At 43.0% G+C, this 17,870-nt stretch overlaps 1 protein-coding gene across 5 annotated transcripts in view; it reads right to left on the bottom strand.

Annotated features, from left to right (window-relative positions):
- Positions 1-16,839, bottom strand: part of LOC126471575 (serine/threonine-protein kinase NIM1) — a 510,574-nt gene extending 493,735 nt beyond the window's left edge. Inside the window, exon 1 of one of the 5 annotated variants that reach the window (XM_050099805.1) lies at positions 16,720-16,839. The gene's annotated coding sequence lies outside the window, so the exon portion shown is untranslated. The remainder of the gene's footprint in view (positions 1-16,719) is intronic. The other 4 variants (XM_050099802.1, XM_050099803.1, XM_050099801.1 and 1 more) reach the window with 4 other exon arrangements.
- Between the last annotated feature and the right edge of the window lie 1,031 nt (positions 16,840-17,870).

Here is a 17,870-nt window from a genome sequence, read left to right as displayed (position 1 = left end):
TCCCGAAGCATCTCCGTAACACTTACGCGTTGTTTTAATCTACCGGTAACTAATATAGCAGTCCGCCTATGAATTACTTCGATGTCTTACTTCAATCCGACCTGGTACGGATCCGAAACACTCGAGCAGTACTCAAGAAGAGGTCGCACCAGCGTCCTATATGCCATCTCCTTCACAGGTAAACCACTCTTTCGTAAAATTCTCCCAGTAAACTGAAGTCGACCTTCACAGGTAAACCACTCTTTCCTAAAATTCTCTCAGTACACCGAAGTCGACCATTCACCTTCCATACCACAGTTTTCACATGCTCGTTACATCTCACATCGCTTTGCAGCGTTACGCCTAGATATTTAAATGACTTCATTGTGTCAATTAGGGTACTAGTAATACTATATCCAAACATTACAGATTTGCTCTTTCTACTCATCCTCATCAACTTACATTTTTCCACATTTAGGGCTAGCTGCCATTCATCACATCCACTGGAAATATTGTCGTAGTCGTCTTGTATCTTGCTACGGTCACTCAACTTCGACACCTTACCGTGCACATATGAGAAGTCTTTGATTCCTGTAGAGCAGACAGTGGTGTAATGCAATGAAGGCTTGTATAACAAACCGCCTGCTGGACAGGTTGCTTCCCTTATCTCGCAAATTTAAGAGAAAGAGGGCGCGCCAGGTGACAGTTGGATCACGTGGTGAATGGAAGAGAGAGTATGCAAGAAGTCGGCACAGTCCCGTGCACGAACTCTAAAAACGCCGAAGTTTTGGCGTATTATACTCCTAATATTTGCTTTTATCTGATTGATTGCGGAGATATTTTGGATGGAATTTATGGGTTCAGAGTATTCCTGCATCAGCGTCAGATAATAGTACCACCATCTCGTTGGCGTATTTCATCTGGGTTTATTAACTTCATAGGTTCATAAAAAGTTTCTCAATTTTGCCTTAGAATGTCTAGTCTGCCAGTGTATGCCAAACTGAAATGTTTGTCGCGCAGCCAATGCCGCTTGCTAGGTTTACTTACCTTCGGCTTCGAAATCTGTGTACGATGGAAGGCTGCAACTGAGTCCCTATACACTTACTGAGACAGCAGTTGTACTAATATTTGAAAAGCGGTATCATCTGAAAAATTGACTGACCACATATCACAGTCAACGATGTCCAGCAAGAGGTGTTTTTGTGTGTGCAGTTTGTCAAGATGACTTGCTGACGGTATTCGGTTTCAGTCGCCATCAACTATCTTCGAATTTCATTTCCGTGATTAGTGCCTAAGGTTACTCCGAATAATTGTAGCCTGGGTATGATCGTCTTTAGATATCACATCACTGAGGTCTTCACATAGAACTTCAGGTGCACACAAAGATGTGAATAACTGCATTATACAGCTGTGGTAGAAGTTACGCCCTACCCCTCTGCGGTTTGTCCCCGAGAGGACATAAATATTTATCAGCGGTAAGTCTTGTAACCGAGCGGCTATGCCTCGCCCGGACGACAAAAGAACATGCAGGGTACATGAGATTCCTCGCTTAACAATTGTATCGTAGTCCGTCGCGATGGTTAGTTTGCTATTGATGATCTCGTGAACAAAGACGCAGACTACGTCAGCAGAATATAAAGACTACTAGAAGCTTATTACTATAGTGTTAGACGCTATCCGGTTAAGATTTCAAGCGGAGGTTTATAGGTTTTTACACGAGATTTCAGATAATTCTCGGTATCTTCAACCCCCAAAGTGTAGTGTTCTGTGTTTCGTGATCAACATCTACATCAACATTCCTCGAGACACCATAAGGCGTGTGGTGTAGGGTACTTCTGGTACTACTAATCGTTTTCCTCTTCCCTTTTAACACCTGTGAATGGCGCGTTTGAAAAAGGAGTGTCGGTAAGCCTCTATAGCAGATCTAATTTCTCGAATTTTCTCATCGTGGTCATTTCGCGAGATGTAAGTGGGAGGAAGCAATACGTTGTCCGACTACTAATGGAAAGTACTCTCTCGAAATTTCAATAGTGAATCTCTCCGTGATGCACCACGTTTCTCCTGTAGCGTCTGCCACTAGAGTTTGTTGAACATTTTTGTAACGCTCTGGTGCCGACTAAATGATCCAGTGAAGAAACGCGCAGCTCTCTATTGGATCATCTGTATCTCTTCTATGAGCCCTATGTGGTAAAGGTCCCATATTGATGAACAATACTCAAGAGTCTGTCGAATTAGCGCCCTGTAAGCGACTTCTTTCGTGAGTAAGTTACATTTCCCCTTAAGATTCTTCCTACGAATCTATCTGGCATCTGCTCTTCCTACTTCTTGTTTTGTGTGGTCATTCCACGTAAGGTCGCTCTGGATTGCTATTCCTACACATTTTACGGCAGATACTGTTTCCAGTAATTTTTCATCGATAGTGTAGTTGCACAACAGTGGATATCTATTTCTATGCCTGGGCAATATGTTATGTTTATTTATGTTCACGGTTATCTGCCAGACACTGCACCATTGGTCAGTCCTCTGTAGGTAATTTTACAAATCGATACTGTCTTCTGGCGTTGCTACTTCCATATAGACCATCACATCGTCTGTGAACAGTCTTAAAGGGCTTCTGACGATTCCTACTAGATGATTTACATACGCTGTAAACGGTCCAATCACACTTCCTTGGGGTACTCCGGAAATTAGCTTTAGGCCGGCCGGGGTGGCCGAGCGGTTCTAGGCGCTACAGTCTGGAACCGCGCGACCGCTACGGTCGCAGGTTCGAATCCTGCCTCGGGCGTGGATGTGTGTGATGTCCTTAGGTTGATTAGGTTTAAGTAGTTCTAAGTTCTAGGGAACTGATGACTTCAGAAGTTAAGTCCCATAATGCTCAGAACCATTTGAAATTAGCTTTACATCTGTTGATTTTGCTCCTTTAAGAGTGACGTGTTGAGTTCTATCTGGCAGGAAGTCTTGAATCTAGTCGCAAATACGGTAAAGTACTAGTTAAGCTCGTATTTATTCACTAGATCTCTGTTTGAGGAATCCATGTTGATTTCTACAGAGGTGATTTTCGTTCTCCAAAAACGTCATTATCCTTGAACATGAAACATGTTCCATAATTCTACAGCAGATTGACGTCAAAGACATAAGCCTGTAATTACGACTATGTGCATCTGTCCCACGATCCGTCTCGAAAATGGGAATGACCTGCGCTTTTTACCAATCTCTTGGTACCCTTCGTTGCTCCACCGAAATACGATAAATTGTTGCTAGAAGAGGAGCAAGTTGTTTCGCATAATCTTTGCGGAATCTTACAGGTATCTCATCTGTTCCTCATTCCTTTCCGTTACTAATGGATAGAACTTGCTATTCTATTCCACAATTTGTTATCTCAATATCAGCCATTTCCACTTTCGTGCAATGATTGAAAGGAGTGACTGAATTATGTATGATCTTCTGTGGTGAAACAATTTCGGAAGACTGAATTCAGTATTTCGGCCTTCTGTCTGTTATCTTCCGTTTCGCTGCCTGTTTGGTCACTGAGTGACGGAATAGATAATTTCCAATAGATTACCGATTTTGCGTGAGACCAATACCTCTTTGAGTTTTTAGTCACGTCGGTTGCCAAATTATTCTTTCATAGTGATTGAACGCTTGTCTCATTGCTCTCCATACGCTCATTTTCACTTCGTTCAGCTTTTATGTGTCTGCTACGTTAGGAGACTGACTGACTGACCTCCACATGTTCTGCGATCCGGGCGTTTGTGGCGTTTCCCGGTGTTCCATGCGGCTTTTCGCGGATGATGCTGTAGTATACAGAGAAGTTGCAGCATTAGGAAATTGTAGCGAAATGCAGGAAGATCTGCAGCGGATAGGCACTTGGTGCAGGGAGTGGCAACTGACCCTTAACATAGACAAATGTAATGTATTGCGAATACATAGAAAGAAGGATCCTTTATTGTATGATTATATGATAGCGGAACAAACACTGGTAGCAGTTACTTCTGTAAAATATCTGGGAGTATGCGTGCGGAACGATTTGAAGTGGAATGATCATATAAAATTAATTGTTGGTAAGGTGGGTACCAGGTTGAGATTCATTGGGAGAGTGCTTAGAAAATGTAGTCCATCAACAAAGGAGGTGGCTTACAAAACACTCGTTCGACCTATACTTGAATATTGCTCATAAGTGTGGGATCCGTACCAGATCGGTCTGACGGAGGAGATAGAGAAGATCCAAAGAAGAGCGGCGCGTTTCGTCACAGGGTTATTTGGTAACCGTGATAGCGTTACGGAGATGTTTAATAAACTCAAGTGGCAGACTCTGCAAGAGAGGCGCTCTGCATCGCGGTGTAGCTTGCTCGCCAGGTTTCGAGAGGGTGCGTTTCTGGACGAGGTATCTAATATATTGCTTCCCCCTACTTATACCTCCCGAGGAGATCACGAATGTAAAATTAGAGAGATTAGAGCGCGCACGGAGGCTTTCAGACAGTCGTTCTTCCCGCGAACCATACGCGACTGGAACAGGAAAGGGAGGTAATGACAGTGGCACGTAAAGTGCCCTCCGCCACACACCGTTAGGTGGCTTGCGGAGTATCAATGTAGATGTAGATGTAGATGTTGATTGGATTAGAGTATGGGACGTTGTGGGATGATGAGCATAGTCTGCGGCCGTTGTGTAAGAATTTCTCTACATGATGCGTGTACGTATTTTGCGTTCGCCATCTATATAATCCACGATCAAGTGCGCACATTTAGTCTGATTTTGGTGGGATAGTTCAGGAATACGATGTTCTGCCCGTGAGCTCCAAGGAGTGAACACGGACCCTTTGTGGTGTATGTGACGGCGTTTGCTGACACACCTGATCTGGCTTCAGTTGCCTTTTAAGGGGGATAGGACGTCAAACGGGCCGACTTGGAGCAGGAGAGGCACCACTGAACATTTTAATTTCCACTGTCTATACTTTTACAAATAAATTCATAAAACTTTGTCAGCATGACCAGGAGGGATTCAGAATTCACACTCTTCGCAGTGGAAGTTCGAAAACATACGAAATAATTTTTGTTTTTTACATGTGAAATTTCTTCATTTTTTTCACTTACTAATGGCAGCATTTGTTGCTGTAGGTACATTTTCCTTCATAAGTAAGAGAGATTCTTCGATGAATTTTGCACAGCATACAAACCATACTTAAAGGTGTATGAAACTCTAGAATTTTCCAAATCTATTAAAAACTGTGGTAAAAATTGAGGTAATTAACTATAAAATTTGTGTTTTTTCCAAACACGAAGTTTAAAATATAATATTTCATTAGTTTTTTCATAAATTAAATAAATTCTAGAGTTTCATACACCCGTGAGTATGGTATGTATGCTGTGCAAAATTCATTGAAGAATCTCTCTAACTTATGAAGAAAAGTGTACCTATAGCAACAAATGCAGCCATTAGTAACTGGAAAAAATGATGAAATTTCGCACGTAAAAAAAATTATTTTGTTATGTTTTCGAACTTTCACTGCAATGGGTGTGAATCCTGAATCCTTCCTGGTGTTGCTGACAAAGTTTGATGAATTTATTTGTAAAAGTATAGACACTGGAAATTAAAATGTCCTGTGATGCCTCTCCTGCCCCAAGTCGGCCCGTTTGATATCCTACCGCCCTCAGTCGCAAGCCACGGGGTTAACTTCTGAAGACGTCGGTATTTCGGAGGAATACGTTATATTTTGGCTATCTTGCTTCTTGAGCAGGGCTCGTGGATCGGGAGAAGTGGCGATGATTGTCTAACTAGTGGAGAGTGACCAAGTTGCTGTGGTACCAGGGGGCTGATTACGACCATCTGTTGATTGGCGGTGGGTTAGACTCCAGATGTGGTGGGTGCATTTAGCTGCTGTTGAGTCAACCGCCTGCGATGATACAATGGGCTGTTAATCAATCAAACTGTATAGAAAGAAACTGCCTGTACAGATTGATTTCGTCTCTTCTTACTGCAGGTGAGCGCTGGTCTGGTTGCAGTAGTAACCGGACACGTAAAGCTTCGCATTCGTGGCCGCCCCTCGTATATAACCAGAACTTTGCAACCATTTACGGACAATTATTCACCTAGTTGGCTATGGGAAACCACCTAAAAAACCACATCCAGCTTGGCCGGCACACCGGTTTCGTCGTTAATACGCCGCCAGGATTCGATCCGTGATTGGCGAGCCTCCCCAAGTGCCAGAAGCGACATGCTAAAGAGCGCAGCTATTCGGGAGGGTGAACTAAACTTCATCGTATGAAGAGGTATCAAACTTCAAACACACATCAAAAAAAGTTTTGCATCACCCCAGTTCACAGAACTCCTGAAGATAGACGTTGACTGTGGATATTGAATCACAGACACAGTCCCTTTGACTGTTCAGAGACGTCACTAAACCCGCCCGAAGATGTAAACAGCCGTGCATGAGCAGCGCCTATTAGACGGAGGGGGTCCGACAGCCGATCAGTTTCAGTCATTCCATAAGGAAGGAAGTACACGGCTCGTGTTGTCTGTAGTTCAACCATGCCTCGACGGTCAATACCCCAGTTCGATAGCGTCCGCATTGTTACTTTATCCCAGGAAGGGCTCTTAACAAGGGAAGGGTCCAGGCGTCTCTGAGTGAACCAAAGCGATGTTGTTCGGACATAGTGGAGACACAAAGAGACAGGAACTGTCGATGGCATGCCTCGCTCAGGCCGCCCAAGGACTACTACTGCAGTGGATGACCGCTACCTACGGATTGTGGCTCGGAGGAACCCTGACAACAACGCCACCATGTTGAATAGTGCTTTTCGTGCAGCCACAGGACGAGGTCTTACGACTCAAACCGTGCACAATAGGCTGCATGATGTGCAACTTCACTCCCGACGTCCATGGCGACGTCCAGCTTTGCAACCACTACACCATACAGCCCGGTACAAATGGGCCCAACAACATGCCGAATGGACGGCTTAGGTTTGGCATCTCGTTCTCCTCACCGATGAGTGTTGCATATGCCTTCTACTAGACAATCATTGTAGACATGTTTGGAGGCAACACTGTCAGGTTGAACGCCTTAGACACACTATCCAGTGAGTGCAGCAAGGTGGGGGTGCCGTGCCGGCCGCGGTGGTCTCGCGGTTCTAGGCGCGCAGTCCGGAACCGTGCGACTGCTACGGTCGCAGGTTCGAATCCTGCCTCGCGCATGGATGTGTGTGATGTCCTTAGGTTAGTTAGGTTTAAGTAGTTCTAAGTTCTAGGGGACTGATGACCACAGCAGTTGAGTCCCATAGAGCTCAGAGCCATTTGAACCATTTGGGGGTGCCGTGCTGTTTTGGGGTGGCATTATGTGGGGTCGACGTACGTCGCTGGTGGTCATGGAAGGCACCGTAACGCCTGTACGATACGTGAATGCCATACTCCGACCGATAGTGCAACTATATCGGCAGTATATTAGCGAGGCATTCGTCTTCATGGACGACAATTCGCGCACCCATCGTGCACATCTTGTGAATGGCTTACTTCAGGATAACGACATCGCTCGACTAGACTGACCAGCATGTTCTCCAGACATGAATACTGGGATAGATCGAAAAGGGCTGTTTATGGACGACGTGACCCACCAACCACTCCGAGGGATCTACGCCGAAACGCCGTTGAGGAGTGGGGCAGTATGGACCAACAGTGCCGTGATGAACTTGAGGATAGTAAGCCACGACGAATACAGGCATGCATCAATGCAAGACGACGTGCTACAGGGTATTAGAGGTACCGGTGCGTACATCAGTGAGGACCAACACCTCGGAAGGTCTCGCTGTATGGTGGTACAACATGCAATGTGTAGTTTTCATGAGCAATTAAAAGGGCGGAAATGATGTTTATGTTGATTCTATTCCAATTTTCTGTACAGGTTCCGGAACTCTCGGAACAGAGGTGATGCAAAACTTTTTTTTGATATGTGTAGCTATATCATCGTGTACTACCCTATGGGTTTCCTAGAAGTGGCAAATATTCTGACATACGGGGAATTTAACAGCCAAGACAAAGCTAAATGACGACCATGATTACCCTGCGGGCTTCCTAGAAGTGGGAGATATGGCGTCGTACGTGGAATTTAACAGAGAAGACAGACCTGAATCGCGACCATGATAGACCGTGACAGCCCGCATGTGTCGCATCTAATTACTGGAGATCGCATCGCTACCAAGAACTGATCCTGGGCGTCGTCATAATGGAATATTGTTTCCTGGTTTCCAGAAAATTGGTCATCAACGGTGCGAAATGAAGCACCGACAGCGGACCGCGGAAGAATGTGAATGTTTTCTGTGGTCAGATGACTCACGTATCATTTTATACGGGAATGAAGTTAATTCTTATACCACGGTTGGCTGCGAAAACCCGAGGGGTAGTTTCAGACATCTAGTAGTTAAGGTGTTTCTTCCTTCGTGCACAGTAGCACATTTCCTTCGCGATGTGTGAGAAATGTCTCTTAAGTGAGTATAGGGGCTGCAACGGATACTCGAAAATCGTAGTGTCGTGTTTGTGATATGTGACGATTATACATGACGTGAATGATATGCTGCGTCTCGATCATCGTAGATCTAAAGAAGCCTTCAGAGAAGACTACGTCAAGGATTTTCGGAATTTTTAGGAGAGCGTTTGAGATTGTAGGGATGTTTGCACGACGCGTTAAAGGTTGAAGAACTGTACTTAGAGTCAATGCGGCTGCATCTAGATGCTGGGCAACCGTATAGTATTTTGCCATTTGCCCACTATCTCAAGGAGTACGATACTGTAGTGCCTGTATTATTAAGAAAAATGATGTAAATCGGAAGGAACAGGCACTGTACAGTTGCGAATATGAACGACTACCAGCTGTGTAAGAGAATAACGGCAATGAAAATTTATGCCGGACTGGGAGTCGAACCCAAATTTCACCGCTTTACGCAAGCGGTCGCCTTAACCTCTTTGGTGGCTGACGTGCAGTCACATACTTCCATATGTTGTTGTACCTGCCTCACAACCTGTACTCGTACAGACATTACCCAATTCCCGTACACCGGGGAACATTTCAGTTGAGAGGAATGCCCGAAGGAACATTGCATTGTTCTTCTTAACAACATAAATACTATATTCCAGTGCAATATTGTATCTATCGGCCGATACTGGACAGTGACTCTCAATTAAAATGCCCTCCCCTGTACGGGAATTATATTATGTGTGTACGAGTACAGGTTGTGACGCAGGAACGATGACATATGAAAGTTTGAGATTGTTCGTGAGGCGTGCACGGATAGAAAAAGTGGTTGAGGCGACCGCTGGCGTAAAGCAGGAAGTCGTATTTCGAGTCCCGGTCCGGCACAAATTTCAATTGTCAGTCCCTTATACGAGGGTTGTTTAAAAACTAAAGACTCACATTTTTAAAAAAAAGCCATTAATATACGTAGACAAACGTCCTTGTAGGTGCTTCACATTTGATGACTGTTCTGTGCGCCAGTGAAGTTTCGGACCGTTCTGGCAGATGGAAGATCCGTAGGACTGCGTCAAAATGGCGTCTACATACGACTCACGTTACAAGCAGAATGCTGTTATTGTATTCTTGTGTACAGAAAAAGAAACCGTGGTGAACATCAATAAACGTTTTTGTGCAGTGTATGGCGATGCTGCAGTTGATAGGAGTGCAGCTGGGCGACGGGTAAGGAAAGTTACAGTCCCAGGAAATGCAGAAACAGAGCTCTGTGATCTGCCACGCCCGGGACGTCCTGCCACAGCTACTGGGCATCATTGCCTCATCCACCCTACAGTCCAGACCTGGCACCCTCGGACTTCCATCTCTTTGGGCCGCTTAAAAGATTCTCTACGGGGAACACACTTTGAAGATGACGAGTGTGTCAGTCATGCAGTGAAAACATGGCTACGCCTGCAGGACGAGAGCTTTTACCGGCAGGGAATACATGCTCTTCCTCAGCGTTAGCGTACGGCCGTAGAACGTGATGGAGACTACGTAGAAAAATTGGACATGGACAAGACATGTTTATGTATATTGTCACCAAATACTGACTCTTAACAATAAATATGTTCTGCGAAAAAGATGTGGGATATTACATATTGAACGGCCCTCGTACAGCTTGTGGTAGTCTGCATTCACGACTACAAATAATACATTTCACGTATCTTAAAGAGTAGCGTGACATATCTAATCCTACTTTTGAAGATGACGACTCTTGCATTCGTTGTCCAAAAACTGTGACTTCAAAATGGCTCTGAGCACTATGGGACTTAACATCTGTGGTCATCAGTCCCCTAGAACTTAGAACTACTTAAACCTAACTAACCTAAGGACATCACACACATCCATGCCCGAGGCAGGATTCGAACCTGCGACCGTAGCGGTCACGCGGGTCCAGACTGAAGTGCCTAGAACCGCACGGCCACAACGGCCGGCGCTGTGACTTCCTAGCATGAGAAACACTGAAGGGTAATCCCACCTTTGGACTATCCACCATGTCAGAGACGTCACTGACATGGTACTCGTGTAATCTCGAACGGCAACGTGAGATTTTGTGGCAAGAGTGACTGGTCATTGACGTATCTTACAATCAGAATGTCATTCAGTCCCAGGAACAGTGAAACGTAGCTCCTACCATGACACGTGTGAGTTATACACACTGTTAGAGTGAGGTTAGTTAGTATTTTCATCAGGTAAGTTTATTCCTCTCTTCATAAAATTTTCTGTCAGCATTTTGTCATTTTACTGGACCTCAATTGAACCAAGTCATTCACGTACCCAAAGACTGTACATGTTCATATCGTCCTTCAGGTTACCAACAACGTGAAAGTTACAGGAAAATACCTGTAACGTACGAGAAACGTTGAATTCGAGCCCTCTGAAACGTTGAAGAACTGTATTATCCTTCTTGTATTGGTGGGCAACACATTCAGAAACCATTGTTAGATATACCGTACTTTATAGATATACATCTGAGTGTTAATTCTAGAAGCCAAATATGCCGCCGAGTGACTTTCGCATTTGTGACGGTCTAAAGAAAGATATTTGTTTTTTGAACCGGCTGAAAATAATTGAATCGGCCTAAGACGGAGGTTCTGTCTTGCTCTTAAAAATTTTTCCGAGAAGGTGACTGCGCTCTTTGCCTCACAATGGGGAACAGTCTCTAAGTGTATTTTACCTCAATTATGAATTTGTGAGTAGCAGGATTAATGTCATAGCTTACATTTAACCTGGCTTTCTTCTCTCTGTTTTCTGCCACCAGCAGTTACATTTGTATTTCTGACGCGATACAGAAGAAGCGAGGCGGCTCACAGTAATAAGGAACTATTTGTCGTGAGAACTCGACTATGCGTCGTCCTTGGACTGTGTCCGTACGCTGTGACACGTTTCATGAAAATCGATAACCTTAGTGACAGTGGCCGAACAGACAACTACAGACGTTTTCTTGTGCTCCGTCGGCAAATATCGTGCGTGAGGTTTGTCACGTGATTGATGCAATTCGTATACTTACCAAACGTGTTCAACTGGTGGTGGCAACCTTAAAATTATGACCATTTGAAGCCAAACATCCCACTGTTCAAAACATATCAGCATTTTTTTCAAACGATGGAAAATAATATCTTATGGGAAAATGAGTAACCACAAAATCAAATCTTCTGTATCTAGCGTGAATGCTTCTGCCCTATCAAGAAGTAAGCTGTACGGAAAATAACAGGAAACCCTTCGTGCTCAGTTGTCTTATGCTAGGACAATCGTACTGTGTATTGCAGTAATGTTAACATAAAGGGACTTAAATAACTAATACTTCGTATCGAGCGTGTCGTCGTCCCTTCGTATTTTGCAGCTCACAGACACCTACATCAAGCAGCAGTCTTGCGGTATAAAGCGCTCAGAACCTTCTCGTTATTTGGGGTCATAGTCAAAAGAGTAAAAACGGAGGGAATGGAAGGATTTATTTGCAAACGTAAAACAAGTGTTATTTACATAAACTGAGATATAGTTGTGGACTGAATCCAATGAAAATAGCATAGAAGGGTGCATGTACGGTAGATGTCATTATTGTGTTACCTTCGTTCAAGAGCAATGAGTGATAGTAAATTTAGACTGGGGGATGTGCAGTGTTAGACTCGGATTTACTGAAAGACTTCTAAGGAAGCTAGTTCACCCACTTAGGAGGTTGATTACGAAACCCCCTTTCAGTTAATTCTTGAGTATTGTTCGTTGGTTTAGGATACTTACCAAACTGAATGAGCAGAATAGATAATAAAACTTTTTAAACAGCACGAAGTCATCCCAGATATGGTCAACGAAATCTAAAGGAAGACGCTGTACTTCTCCTTGCTCTCATAGTTTCGAGATTCTAATTTCGAACGTTATTTCCACGAAATTATACCTCGTGTTGTGACCAGAAGAGGAAGATTACAGAAACAATAACGTGTTTGCAGTGGTGTGGGGGAAGTCAAGACGAAGAATTTGATACAGGACACTTGTACTTTATCAAGTACGGAAAAAAACCTAAATTCGGCCTACAAAGGTCGATTAAGCTACAGCGCATGCGTGCCGCCCAAAATTTTAAATATACTCTCGCCCTATTAATGCCACCGGATTAGTCGGACTTAACCGTTTGAAGCTCATTTATTTTTCTCTTGTGCATTAAACTTACGTTGTTCTTGCACTTACAGATTATGTAAATTTGAGGTATAATTTACACAAACGTCAATTTTACAATTTGCAAGTGCAAGAACAACGCTCGTTTAACCTGAACGATATTAGCGAGGAAAAGAAGTGAGCTGCAAGCAGTTATGAACGATTAAACCGGTGACATACGAGGACGAGAGGGTATTCCAAATATTGCGCAGTAGACATGTGCTGCAGTTTAGGTTTCTTTTGTGGGCTGATTTGAGGTTTTTTCCGGCTTGATAGACCACAAGTGCCCTGTATGAAATTGTTCGTCTCGACGTCCCCTACACTACTGTGGTACGTTGTATACAGGGTGTCCGCAAAAATACCAACAAACCTTAAGGACAGATTCCTTACTCAGAAACAAGTAAAGAAGTCTAGTAAGCATGGGCTCTAAAATGCATACGTTAAGAGCTATGAGCACTTGTTCATCTTTGCTAGTGTGAAACACGTCTTTTCTACTGACCAAGAGCCCAGAACTCTTAAGGTTTGCATTTTAGAGCCCATTTATACCGGCATTTCTTTCTTATTTTGGTCTGTACTACCTCCTTCCAAAATATGAAAAGCAAAGAGCTAGCAGTAGATGTTTCATAGCATCGAAGACGAATAAGTGCTCATATCTTTTAAGGTATGCGCTTTAGAGACCTTGTTTATTAGCCTCTTTTTCTTGTTTTGGTGTAAGGAACCTGTCTCTAAAGTTTGTCGATGTTTTTTTGGAACAACATGTATATATGTGAGGGGTGTCTGTTCTGTCGGACATGTGCGACAGAACAGACGTCACTCGTGATGACGCGGCTGGTACATAGATACAAACATGAACTGCAGGAAGGGGGAGGAAAGGGACAGGATGGGTGGAATATCGTTACGGCTAGCCGCACAGGGAATTGTTCCAATGCAACGGCGGAAGTTGAAAATTTGTCCCGGACCGAGACTCGAACCCGGATTTACCGCTTCCCATGAACGGTCCCTAACCGACTCTGATTTCCAACTTACTGCACGCTGCAATGCAGAGTTTCTCATTCATTAAACTCACTACTCGCAAATAGTGATTCCCGTAAGAGTTCAGACGATATTTGTACATTTGCTCTGAAACAAACGTCGATGAGCTGTCGGTATTTTTTAAAAAGGGGACAGCTCCACGAGTTTTGTTTCAGGCGAATGCGCAAATATCTCCCGAACTCCTACCGGAATCAGGATTTGCAAGTGGTGAGTTTAATGGACGAGCGGCGCTGCATTGCAGCGTGCGATAAGTTGGAAATTTGAGACGGTTAGGGGCCGTTCATGAGTAGCGGTAAATCCGGATTCGATTCCCGGTCTGGCACAAATTTTCAACTTTCGCCATTGCATTACCACAGTGCCCTGTGCGACTACTCGTCACGATTTCCCACCCTCCTTTCCCCTCCCTGTAATTCATGTTTACACGTTGTAAACTGCTATCATTTACACCCGCTATAGAGGAGTACCGATAATCATCCTTTCTGCTTATCATTCGCGAATGGAACAGGAAAGGGGGAAAGTGATTCTGATGTTTCATATACAATCAGCCACACATAGTACGGTGGCTTGTGGGATACAGATTCATGTTACCAAATGAATTCTAGATATGGTTCTTACAGCGTCTTCTACTGAGAAACACCAAGTGTTTTTTTTTTTTTTTTTTTTTTTTTTTTCTTCGCAGACATTCTCCAGTACTTATCTGTGCGGATCTCGCTTTATTTCTGCAAATTCCAAGGCTCACAGAAAAATGCTTTTAGATGTGGGAACATCATTGGGTACCAAAAATAGGTAAAAGCGTATTGTATTTTAAAGGAGGTGGCTCCACAACATATATATTTATTTTGAAAACATGGATAAACACGGTAACAAGAATCCCAAAATTCAACAATAGGATTACGAAGCATACGCCACAGCAGGTTCAGTACTGTTTCAGAGCATACATTTATTTACAAGCGTGTTTAGGGACCTGGTGGGAATTTCTAATGTCTTGTTGGTCAGCGAAGATAGACTGAGTGTTATTTACGTATTACCATAGAAATGGGTGAATTAAAGTTAGATACCTGGGAATATAATTACAGTCAGCATTACTTAAGTAGATACTGTCAACAAAAATAATAAACTTACCATAAACTGTTCGTCTGCTAGAATTAAAATGAACACATACGATAGAAGTAACGAATATAATGTTAAACAAGAAATTTAAAAGGTATGTAATTGTCAGCATGTCTCTTTTTTGTTTTACAGAGATTCTGTTTAAGGCCTGATGACTCATAAATATTTCGTATGTAATAAAACGTTACAATGAACATGATATACAACATATGAAATTTGGGAATGTAAAACTCCACCTGTATTTAAAACATCAATGTTCATCTTCTGCGCTCTTCTTAGCTGTCATTGTTCATGATTACTTGGCTATGTGAAAACAGATCATAGTAACATATGATTAAATTAATATAGGATATTGCATCTATCCTCTGTTTTTTTTCTGTTACATATAATTTTTGTTGTCAACTACTTTATCTCAATGTAAAAACAGTCTTACTTTGTATCGCCCTTCTGGTTAAAGTTCCCATGCTTGCAGTGCTCTAGCAAATACACTTACTGCGAACATGTTGTATCGTGTTGTCAAAACAAAAATGTAGGAAATCGAAAAACTTGAAACACTTTTGAATCGACTGACAAATTATGTCAAGAATTTAAATATTTTTTTAAAAATTTATCTTAGTTGCATTTCTGTTTGTTGGAAGACTAACGTCATCCACATAGTTTTGATTTAGATTTTTTCATTTAATTTAAACTAACTTGATCTGCATTATACGAAAACTTTTTAAATGCTCTTACTGGAGTAAGAAATTATCTCTAGACAGAAAGATTGTCACAACGTGACTGAGAACTTATGGACTGGCTTTTATTATCTAACTATTTTTGTTTATGGAATATTCATTGAAATATACTTGATATTTTCTAATGTGTCAAAGGAAAATTGCGGAAAATTTGCGCTGTACTTAACCAGCGTACCATAAATGCTCCGTCCAAGATTGGTGATTCATTTCTATGGAATGTGTACATAACATGACAATACATGACAATATGACAACAAAGAAAAACAAATAATTCAATATAATTTACGGTTCCTGTCGATATCTTACCTTACTCTTCAGTTTCACGTTGCAGAGCTGAAATTTACACAAATTTAGTAATGTCATAACGCTTGTTTTTTATGCACATTATAGCATTACCATGTCTCCGAAGAAACAATATACAATGACCTATGTTATTCGTTCACGTTTTAACAGATTACAGATGAGATCAGCGGTTCAAATGTATGAAAAGTGAGATCTGTCGCAGATGTAAATTAACATTTCTCAGTGACCTGCGAATGTTGCGTTTCACACCCTGTGGCTACATCAACAATCCCCTAAAGTATATCAGAAAACTTGAAGGAATATTTCAGAAGCTAAATTTTATCATTTGCCTTTTATTTACAACAGAGAAAACATTGGCGATTGAAATCTGTGAATAATTTTGAAAGTTTTAAGCGCGTATTTCATTCCCAGATAAACGAAATTACTTTCAGCACGGGAGGCAAAGTTCGTGGTCAGACAGTTAGTATAAAAATGAAAAATATAGTGTATATACAGCGAATTTTGAAGTGAGAAGTACTAAATTTAACAGGAATGACACTTTTACGCGCGATTCTATCGTCTGTTGCGGCAAATGCGAAACAATATGCAAGCTGATAACCCCTCTTTGAATTTTCTCGTCTATTTTTTGTGGAATAGGACTCATATTTGAATCAGTAGTATTCGTTTTCAAAGACAACACAGAGAGAAGTCTGACTTTTAAATTTGAGTTTATGCCGAACTGTCATGTTACCAAGAAATAAACAATCGAAATTACGTCAGACTACAAGAGGGTACAAGGAAATAGAGAGTGAATCTCTACATATTGGTCTCTGTACAGTAAAATTAAACAGTATGTAACAGACTTTTGCACAGCAAAGGCAGCGTGCAAAAAGCAGGCGTTTGCTTGGCGCTTGGCGCGTGGCGCGAGCCGCAGCGCGTCCTACCTGCAGGCAGAGGCGGCGATGTGCGAGCAGGGAGGCGGCGGCTGCGCGACTGCGAGCCGGCGCTGGCGTCGCTCTACTTGTAGGTGCCGGCGCCGGCGGTGGTGGGGGTAGCGGCGTCGGAGGGGCGGCACACGCCTGCGTCCTGGCTCTGCTCCCGCCTTATTGCTCCCCTCCCCTCCCCACCTAGCTTCCGCCTTCGCTTTACAAAGTTCGTATTAAATTACCTTTACCTGCATCTACTCCCAAATTCTGCGAATCACTACGAAGAGCGTACTTTTTATGGCGCCATCTATCAAAATTCGCTCGCTTTCCTTCTGTGAGCTGTTACTAATCTGATTTGGTCATCGTGATATCTGTGGTATCGATTTATTAGGGGCTGCGAAATACTCTTAGGTTCCACCCTAAAGAAACTTATTGTTGAATTTCTGGGCAGATATCGACGTCTTTCTTCGAATGTCCGCCAGTGAAGATTTTCAGCATTTCTCTTACACTCTCCCGCCAGATAAACAATATAGCGATCATTCGCGCAACCACTCTTTATATAGGCTGGATTTATCCCTCCGACCTGATATCGATTCCATATACTTGAACAATATTGCTGCACCCACATATGTAATCCGACAGCCTCCGTATGATGTACAGTGAAGAGCACTTACTGTACCTCGGTCATTTCCCATCCCTCCGCTCATTTCGCTGTTAGTACACGGAAACCATAACTCTGTATGAGCCCAAATTTGCTAATGTGTGAACACGCTCTGATAGCCGACAGCAGTGTGTGTTAAGGCGCCCGTTTCCATCAAGGGGTGGTGTGCCCGTCCCCCTTCGAGTACGGCCGACGCATTAACGACGGCGGCCTGTGTGCCATCCAGCCTGGACGTAGCTTTTAGGCGGTTTCCCCAGTCCCACTAGCTAAACAGTGGGCTGTTTACCACGCCACGCATCAGACTCGCGTTACGCAAACATTTAAAATATTTCTCAGACTTGCGCATATAAATTACTGTCGACGCAGAAAGATGGGTTACACCCATTCCGTCCTGGTGCCCTGATGAGCTTCGATGTTTCGTGTCCTTAAACCTTTAAGCAGCAGCATCTAATTTTTGTGTCATGATCATTATGGGAGTCCGCACGTCGTCGTCTTGCGGAAGCGTTCT

The sequence above is a fragment of the Schistocerca serialis genome, chromosome 3 (assembly GCF_023864345.2).
Source record: "Schistocerca serialis cubense isolate TAMUIC-IGC-003099 chromosome 3, iqSchSeri2.2, whole genome shotgun sequence".
Taxonomy (NCBI): Eukaryota; Metazoa; Arthropoda; class Insecta; order Orthoptera; family Acrididae; genus Schistocerca; species Schistocerca serialis.
The sequence above is the reverse complement of the archived record's forward strand: the minus strand, read 5'-3'. Positions and strand labels throughout refer to the sequence as shown.